At 40.3% G+C, this 10,198-nt stretch overlaps 1 protein-coding gene across 3 annotated transcripts in view; it reads left to right on the forward strand.

The window, feature by feature from the left end:
- Nucleotides 1-10,198, forward strand: part of ascc3 (activating signal cointegrator 1 complex subunit 3) — a 263,454-nt gene that overhangs the window by 28,063 nt on the left and 225,193 nt on the right. The gene's annotated exons all lie outside the window — the stretch shown is intronic.

Genomic DNA, 10,198 nt, shown 5'->3' on the forward strand with positions numbered 1-10,198 from the left:
AAAGATCCAGAGGTGACCCCCCCCCACCCACCCTTTGAGAGACCACGTTTTAACAAAACAAAAAAATGTACTTACAGGTAGTGATTACAGCAATTTCTTAATCTTACCTGCCATTGTTTGCCACGCTATAATGCTATCGGCTCCAGCTCTGTGCATTTTTGCCACTGATAGCTCCATACAAACGATGTCTATGTATGTGTTAATCCATTGGGACGTAGTGATTGTATGTGGACGTTTCCAGCGTAAAACCAGCAGATTCTTGGCAGCAGTGATGCCTGTTAAGAGCATATGTATTTTCCAACACGTCATCTTTAGTGAGGCAGTATCATTCAAGAGTAGCACAGCGGGAGAACATGGTACAGTAACATCTAGTACATTAGATAAAGTAGTACAGACCTTACCCCAAAAAGCCTCACCTCCTTGCATTCGTTGAACCCAATTTAAAGTGCTGTTGAACCTTCCACAGGTATTCCCATTCTGGCCTATCAAAGGCTTTTTCTGCGTCAAGGCTCAATACTGCACATGGAGAGGGAATATCCTTGGCAGCATGAATGACATGAAGCAGACACCGTACATTGTCAGAAGCAAGTTGTGATTTCACAAAGCCTGTCTTGTCACTTTTAATTAGCGTAGTTACTTGGGGTTCTAATCGCAAGGTCAGTATACGGGCGAAAACCTTTATTTCAGCATTGAGGATAGATAATGGTCTATAGTTCCCGCATTTAGTGGTGTCCTTTTTGAGTTTAGGCAATACAACTATCAAGGCGGCATTCATGTCATTAAAAAGGCACCAACTTCAGCAGCTTTATGAACCATGGCTAAAAAGTATTACCCCAGTTCTTCCCAAAAGGTGAGATAAAACTCTGAGGGAATTCCATCCCATCCCGGAGACTTACTCACTGAAGGTCTGAATGTTATTTATGAAAGTCTCTTTTTGTACTGTCATACAGAATCTAAAAATAATTTGTTTGTGTTCTAGGCCACAAAAATGAGCATGTCTACTGCTATTGGGCAGGTTGTTTGGTTTCAGCTCATATTACACCACATGCACTGCTCTCCGAAGCAGGATGACGACAGAGGTGCCAACAACACAGAGGGTGCAGTGCGTTTGACAGCTCTGGGCAAAGTTAATGCAGGAAACAACTAATCTCTCATATAATATTTACTATATCATTATTTATTTGACTAACATGTTAGCGTGGCCTATTATATATCGCATTAACTCCATCAACAAAATAAAACAACAACCCTACTAAAACCTTTTTAGTGATATTGTGGGATTTTGACGCTTCCGTCCAGCTTTTGTAATTAGGTGATTGGCATAAACATGCTTGGGATGGAAACAGTAGATACTTTCTCTGCACAAAGAAGTCTCCCTTCGGTGGACTGAGCGGTCCACTGTGGCCTGCTGGCTCGTTAGCTAGTTTGCTAATTCCACCCAACATGCCTTCATGTTACAATGGTTCAGAAACGGAGCCGTACATTGTTGTCACTAATCTGCCAATAGCAATGTGACAAGAGTGTGTGGACAAATCATCAAGGTTATTTTTTTTATTATTATTTTTACAAATTTAGTGTCCTGCTGGCTTGTTAACTAGCTTGCTTGCTAGAGGGCTCAGTTCTCTCGGTATACGCGTTGTTTTCACGGATGGGTTCGCCCCGCTTCCCAGAATTGCATGCTAGTGGGCTTGCCACCAGTTTCTCTTCCCTGACCGCTGACAAGCAAAGAAAACGGTCTACACCCTCCTACAACCGCGATGGCTGCAGCTGATTGGACATTCAAAACTGATCTAATGGCCGCTCGTTTAGAATACTATCTCTTATTTTACAAAAATAGTTGAGCGAAACATGTTTCTGAAAACATTTTAAGCGAGTAATAGGCCACACAGTTGCTGACTCTGTCTTCATTTTAGATAGACAACGTTGTCAGCTTTTGAGTTGGCTGGATTTTAACTTTGTGCAAATGAGGAGCCAGCGACTAAACGACCCGCGACGCTACCAGAATACATTGTATGGCTGCGCCCATAGAAATGAATTGGAAACATGATATTTACACTGACAATGGACACACACAATTAGTCTAGCACCATCCAGGGTGCAGTGGGAGAAAAGAAGCAAGGTCTATGGTCGTTATATTCAGTTTTATGTAAGGGCATTATTTTATTAGTTTATTTTGTAGCTATGTAGATGTTTTAAAATACATGTGTATGATGAAATAAATAAACCCACCCAAGTGGTTATAATTCTCGTTGCACATTTGCCCTCTTATGGAGATAATGGTATTCCAGTAGTTTGACCCTCACTGTTTTTTAAGAAGGAATATTTTTGACAGCCCAATGTGTGTCGGGTTGATCAGATGAGACGAAGATGAGAAATGTTAATAGCTTCAACCAGAGGGAATCCTCTCACCGATGTTTCTGACACAAACGGCCGAAAAGAAGCCGACGAGGTTAGCCGAGGAGCGACAATCTCTTTGGTGTGTCAGCACCTTTACTTCATCAGCTGCCCTCCCGTCCTGAACCAGTGTTGTGTCTTGGCCCCCTGTTCCTTTTGTCCTAAGGTGGCAGGTTTTCCCTCCTTAATATGTAGAGTACTGTAAGTATTTGAAAATATTGGTGGAAAGATAGGATGGATCATTTTTCATTGTCAGTGCTTTCTTCTGATCCCTATGCAAGGTAGACATCAAAGGGCGGCTGAAGATTAGAAGAGAGAGTAACTGCTCTGTCAGAATATTCCCTGCAACTAAGTCATACAGCCCCATCCCTTAGAGGTTTGGAGTAATGTGAGTTCACAGATCGCATAGATTGTAATGCTGCTCGTGAAACAGTACCTCATTGAAGTAATTAATGAAGACTGGTAACTGTTCATTCATGTTGCTGTTTAAGATCAGATGTAATCTAACTATAAATCTGGGACTCTCTGTGTGTCGTGTGTGTGTGTCTTTTAAACGATCCCGCACGCGCAAAAGACTTCACACGCAGCACACTGTTGTGAGGCTCTGAATGGTTCAGGTCTCAGTTTAGCCTTGCATGCTCACAATGCATCAACACAAGCATACGGTTTACATGCTATGCACGGTTAGTGGCTGAATTTAGAGCTAGCCCAATAAATCGGCCGGACCAATATGTTAGCCGATATTAGCTTAAAGCAGATGTATTTAAAAACAGTGTCACAATTACATGGAATGTCCACCAGAGGACAATGACCAGCATATTTTTACACTGCAAAATTTCCAATACAACTAAATCAAGTTTAAAGGATCCTTTAAAAAGTAAAGAGTATTTTTATGTTGCAAAGGATCACAAACCTTAGATCATAGAAGATCATTGACAGTTTTGTCACTTATGAAATCAGTTAAAAAAAAGGAGAATAGATAAAGGGAGACAAATTTTCAATTTATTACTCAGGAGCTCGGCCAGTGAAGCCCGGCATGATTAGATTACATTTGTCACGTATTTAGAATAACAAAAGTTTTTATCATACAAGCACAGTAAAACTATTGACAGAAACCTTGTTTTACACTTTCCAATGTGTCCCTTTCAAAATACTGTTATTTTTTTTTTAAGTAAGTAAAATAGATAAAACAAGAAACTTTTCACATTACTCAGCCACAGCCTGTGGCATTCCACAGGGACTAGCACCAACCCAGCCCCCGGTATTTGCAACCTTACTTTCATGCTGTTTAGTTTTGGTATAGTGGGAGCACTGGACAACACCCAGGTAAACCAGATGAATGCCAGGTTCAAGCATAATTCATTTGCATTTTAGAAGACATTCTGAACAGCGGTATCTGTGCTCCACACACAGCAGAGCTTACTTAAGTTGTAACTGTGAAGTAAATCCTTTGTGCAGATGAACAGCAAACCATCTCCCCCACGTGTTGTTCTTCCCATTAAAACTTAAGTGCGTACATTTTTTTACATTAATGAACATCTGTTACATTCAAGCCATTGCCAACTGAGTTGCTACAAAGCTAATTAAGACTATCAGCACCACAACAATCTCTCTGTATTTCTCAGTATGTCCATGTTCAGAAAATGGTTACTTTCACAAGCAGAAAATTGAACGAAGATAATTACCTCTTCTTAAGAGTTCATGTTTTTTTTAATCCTCCATGTCCTCCTTGGCTACTAGCAACTGCGTGGAAGAGGGGTGAGGGCGGTGCTCGGTCACGGAAAGCTTGTATATGTGGATGTGCCGACAGTTTTGTTATCATTACTTAGAATTCCTCTTGGAAGCGACAGAAACTACAAACTATAGCTTTAAGGGGGAGTTTTTGTCTGCCTTTGTTGCTCATGGGGGAATGTTCAAGACCTCAGTAAATGAAAGAGTATGGTCTAGATGTGTCCTACATGAAAATTGTCATGACATAACTTCTGTTGTGATTTGGCACTGTGTAAACAAAAACTTGAGTAAAATTTGGGACACATCGGCATCAACAAGACTCGGTTTGTACATTGGTTGGTTGTATCTGTGAAATATGTCGACCAGTTGTGTTTATTTGAGTCCAAAGAAAACAATCTGTAGTTGTGGACACATCCAAATACTGCTTCAAACCTCAGCTGATGTTATTCCCATTGTGAAGAACTTTTGATCAGTATTAAAAATTCCACTTGCCAGACAGCTTTTGAGATTAGTGTTGCCTTGACGACTGAGAGTGAAGTCAGGAGGGGTTAAAAAAGGCTGATTAAATTTTCCACTATTTGCATGCCATCAGGAAGAGTGGGATTTAGTGGGAATGTCTGTCTCTTGCTGATTAGCTTTTAAATTGCAGTTTGCAGCTTGGCACTGGCATGTTTATCAAAGAACAGATTTTCATAGTGGCTCTTTTCCACATTTCAATGGCTGATAGAGGCAGAAGTATGTGGTATGGACAATTGAAAAGACATATCCACATATATCGGGCTATTCAAGCCAAAAGTACAATCACATACACATACTGCATAGGTGTGAAAATCTCTAGACTAGGGATTGGTATTGTTGGGAATCAGAAAACTGTTTATTGCCACAGTAAGTTACACTTACGTGGAATTTGCCTTGCCATTTGGTTTATTCCAATATCACTACTACCTATCAATACCAATACTTATCTATTCTCTTATGTATACTACTCTCCATAATTTGGAGCAAAAAATAAAGGCATTAAAAGATTCAACAGTTTTGTTGTTTTTACTTTTTTGCAGAAACAAGGTCAATTGTTTCCAGAGTTTCTTGTATATAAAATGAGGGAATGGCAGTTGCTACAAATATCTGGTCTGACAAATGATTTCTGAGGACTATGGTTAACTGCCTCTCAGATCTCTGCAGGGCAAATCCAGACAGATAGCTAGACTATTTGTCCAATCTGAGTTTTCTGTTGCACAACTAAAACAACTGTGGGACGTACACGTTCCACCAACACAAGTTCCTTCCCAAGTCTATTTTGCAGCGGCACCGTGGCTCGTCCACCCGTGACGATTGTGACCGGTTTAAATAAAAAAGCCAATAAACCAGAACACGTTTTTCTCCCATCCCGTAATGCTGTGTGGACTAGCCAGACCCTCCTCAGCGGCGCTGGGAGGAAGGTCTGGAAATGCAAGACACTAGCTTGTCGTTAACTCCCTTCACTTTAATCAGCAGGCGGGAGTTGACTTGGGTCTTATGGAGTTTTGGCATTTATTCACTGACATATAGCCTAAACTGTACACACACTCCACTGCTACAGTCACAGCTATAACCTTACCAGATTATACACACATACAAAAAATATTTCTTAAAAGCAATCTGTACTTGTTCTATGACACATTTTAGTTTAAAAAAAACAAACATTCCCAGATGCTTAGCAGCACGGTTTGTTCAGAAGCTTATCAATAATTCGGTACTTGACCACTCAGGAACCGGTACCATCCAATTGGTTCAGGCTTTAGGAATGTACAGCCCACAAAATTGTAACCGACTATCGTAATAAAAATTGTGTTTTACTTTTTCTTCTTCTTCTTCGCCGTGGCGGCCGCGATAGCAGAGTTACCCGCGGAAACACTGGCACAAATACAGGGTTGCCCCTCATACTTAACAATATACAGCTGTGTTAATGACAAATTAAAACTGTAGACAAATGTCAGAAGTGTGGACCGGCGCCGCTGTGTGGCCGGGCGCGGAGCAGAGGAGAGAGAGTAGAGGAGAGATCCCACACAAGCACGGCTTTCTAAGAAGAAATGGGTCATGTAACGCAAAATTAAACCATATCCATATAAGCATTGCAGCGGATGCGAGGACATTAGCACCGGTGCATCCTAGAGGAGCTAACAGCTAACAGACGCTAACTAGCACAGACTAGCACTGTCACTGCTGTTGTCTGAAAAACAACAGACGGGACAAAATGTTGCGTTTACTGGTAAACTGGTAAACCTTGAGACCGACGTATAACCGACTGCTATCTGTTGAGTTTCCCTCCCGTTACTCTGTCCTCTGGGACTGTCTACATCTAGAAACTAAGCTGCACGGGGTGCAGAGAACAACTCTGACTGGCACATGATCAGACAGCGGTTAACAGAGCGGTAGATGGGCTATGCAAAAAAAAGCGTTCTATGAAATGACGCCTTAAAAAAAAAAACGCTCAATCACACAAATTTGATCGTGGGAAGTCAAAATCGATTAAAATTTGATTAATTGTGCAGCCCTAGTGTGTGAATGGTTCCTGTACTAGTTGTTAAGACTAGAAAAGCTCTATATAAAAACAGTCCATTTACAAACAGTCCGTTCTAGTTTTCTAACTGCAAATCTATGTTTGATGTACATAGAGAAGGTGATGGGAAAGGTCACTTCGATGAAAGTAAATATTGTGAGATTTTTAAGTTAAGCTCTAGGACATTTCCATGGACATTTTTCACTGTTATCTTATGTTTTATAATGTTATGTCTTTTTTCATATATACATTTTTTTTATTTCAAATAATAGGTGAAATAATCAATAAAAGATTGTTGCAGTAGTTTTTAGAAAAAAAGTTTTAGAAAACTGTTAACTGTTGCTGTCTGTTTGCTGTATTTTTTGCAGCCCTAGAAGAGAGAGAGCCATTGTTCAGATTTGAGCGTTTTCAGCCCTCTCTATACATAGCTTCCCATTGAGTGTTTGTGTGTGTTTGTACTGTACAAATGCCTTTGACTGGGTCATTAGGCATAGTTATTTTTTTCTGTTCAAGTGGGCTACAGCAGGTGTTGAGGAATATGTGTTCAAACCTATGCAGAAATCAGTTTCCTAGACTTGATGTACCATAGCAAATGGTTCTGCCATGAATTTAACAAGATGGAATGATGCCAGTGCTTTTCTGACAAGCATTTTGGACAATTACCTCAGGCCATAATCAGAACAGAGGCTTTTCTCTGCCGCTCAAGTACAAACTCAGCTCACGGCTCTGAGCGTTACAACTAACACAGAGAACTTAGTGGAGGCAGAGACTGTTGCATCATCCCCACTGCTAGTGAGCAAGGCTAAAAACAAGGCAGTCTATTTGGCTACCTGAAGTACTTTGGTAACTCATAGATGTCATTACTTGAACTCTTACTTTCTTCACAATTATAGGTCTTAAATGTTGGCGAAAGCTAGAAATTGAAATTATTAAACCACTCTGAGCAGACAGAATTATAGGGAGGATTATGAAGTGCTTTCAGTGTGATATGTTAAAAAAATATATCATTAGCACTGGAGCGGTTAAACTCCAGCTAAATTATGTTTTTAGTTTATATTCTAGGCAAAATTTGCGTATTTAAGCGTTATAAGGCATTTAAACCCACGGATTAGAATGCTAGCCAATCTTTGACGTTGAGTTTTCGTTGTCCGGTAATTAACCGTCATATTAACTGGAAAAAAATGATGACCAGTGGAAATAATTCCCTCTAGGCTAGATTGATTTTCATATCTTTTGTTTTATTAAAAAGCGTATGCGATCAAGGACAAACTACATGTTGCGTTCCCGCTCTGATTGAAAGCAGAAGACTAGCGTAGATTTGCAACAAACGGCGACAGGCAAGCGGGAAAGTCGAAGCCCAAGCCCAGGCAAAACATGGAAATATTGGGAATTACTTCATAACCCAAATCAGCGGCTGGGCTAGCGTGTATGAAGCCCAGAAATTGCCACGAGTCGGCACCAGCAACAGCCCCTCTCATTAAAGTTAATGCCTCAGACGCAAGATGCCATACATGACAGCTCTCCGCTGTTATGGAGGCTTGACTTTCTCAACAGCCTGCAAGGTACTTATTGGGATTACGGTAAAATTTGTCCAGAGTGGGTCAAACTGGCATGCGTAAAACCCGTCTCCAGTGTGCCAGCAGAGAGAGGGTTCTCCCTGCAGATTGGCATCAAAATAGCACAGTAATATCGCCTTGGGGAAGGCAGAGGCTTATGCGCAGTGCGAGTTGCAAAACGACACTTTTAATGTTATGAGCCAGTTTGTTTGTACTGTAGTTTGTATTGTTTTATTTCCTCATCCTAACAAATGCTAACTAGGCATATTTGTCTTCATATTGGCACAATTATGTGCATTGATTTAATTATTTTGGCCTTCCTCCTAGTAGCAAGTACATTTCAATAAAAATAGTATGAATCTTCATCCCTTGATGATATTATTCTTTATATACAGTAGCCTTTAATCTGCCTAAAAATTGTTTTCAAGCGCAATAAACGATGACTGGAACTTTTCCCATTTGACCAGTAAAATAAAAGCCTGTACATCACATGACTCGCACCAATTTTTTTTAGGGGAAACTCTGACGTCCACGTGCAGTTTGGTTTAAAGAAATACAAACGAGGAGTTTCATCATGCATGTTCACAAGGCTAATGGTAACTAGCTATATAGGGCTGGAAAATAATTCAGTATTATATTATCAAAATCAACTTTTAGTGGACTGGTGTGTAAATGTATGATCACATTATTTGATCTTTTTACAGAATTCTGCATCTTTGATGTTACCTGAGCAAACACCTAAATGCAGTTAACTTTGCCTTTTTTTAATCTTTTACTTAACTGATCCTAGTAAGTGGAGATGCATAAAAAAAAAATTATTACAAAGTGTCCAACTTTTCAATGTCTACAAATGTTCTGAAATATGACTCCCCACGACCATATAAGTGGTCATGGAACAACATTCAGAGTCAGTATCTGGAATGGCCGCCAACATATCTCCCTTACTCATAGTTGAAAAGAGAGTCACATGCGGCTTGTAGAAACCCTAAAACTGTAGAATCCTCTTTATTAATACATATTGTATTATCTACGGGACATTTTCAAAATGTATTTTTCTTTTTCAAGATAAATAATAAAAAGGAAGGATCTTGTGGGTATTGTTGTAATACAGTGCTAAGTCACGACTATATGTTGACTCTCAAAAGACATCTCTTGAAAATCCCATTGATGTTAAAGGTGAACGTTGTGAAAACACCTTGAAACCATCTTGTGAGCAAAATGAAAATCTATGTTGGCGATGTTCGTCACAATGATTATGGCACCATGATCACTTGTGGAGATGAGAATCCTGGAGATTTGGAGGCAATCACTGTTGGAGATGCATAACAGTGCAGAGTAGCTCCCAGAGAGCGGGGAAAGTAAAGGATGGGGAATGGTTTAGACAGAGGAATTGGTGCATAAAGGGTGACAGAGTTAAAGGGGTTGGGAGCTTGAGAGGTAATGGGAGGACGGGTAAGAGTGACAGGAAGAGGGGAGCTGCTAGAATGAGAGGGAGGCTGTGCAGTAGGTAGAGCCGCTAGACGAGATAAAGAAGAAATCATTCAGTCAATCAGCCCAGGCCGCGGTGCAATCATCAGATCTCATCTGTTTTCAAGAGCAATTCTGCCGTTTATTGAGCTGTTGTGCCTCAAACAGGGAGGCTGCAATGGGGAGCATTAACCTGTGCAATGCCACATGCACATGCATCTGACATCAATGGGCTATCAAGATTACTGCTGAAATATGAATCTGTTTTTACTGAAATTGGCTGACCTGATGTTGTTTTCTCAACATTAACAGTTTCTGTTGTTCACCCACAGGTAGGGCTGCACAAGTAATCAAATTTTAATCACGATCTCGATTTTGGCTTCCCACGATCAAATTTGCGAAATCAAGCGATTTTTTTTTTTAAAATGCGTCATTACTTTCATAGAAGGCTGCAAGTTTTTTTGCAAAGCCAATCTACCGCTCCGTAAACCACTGTCTGATCATGTGCCAG

This window comes from Etheostoma spectabile, chromosome 6, assembly GCF_008692095.1.
Source record: "Etheostoma spectabile isolate EspeVRDwgs_2016 chromosome 6, UIUC_Espe_1.0, whole genome shotgun sequence".
Taxonomy (NCBI): domain Eukaryota; kingdom Metazoa; phylum Chordata; class Actinopteri; order Perciformes; family Percidae; genus Etheostoma; species Etheostoma spectabile.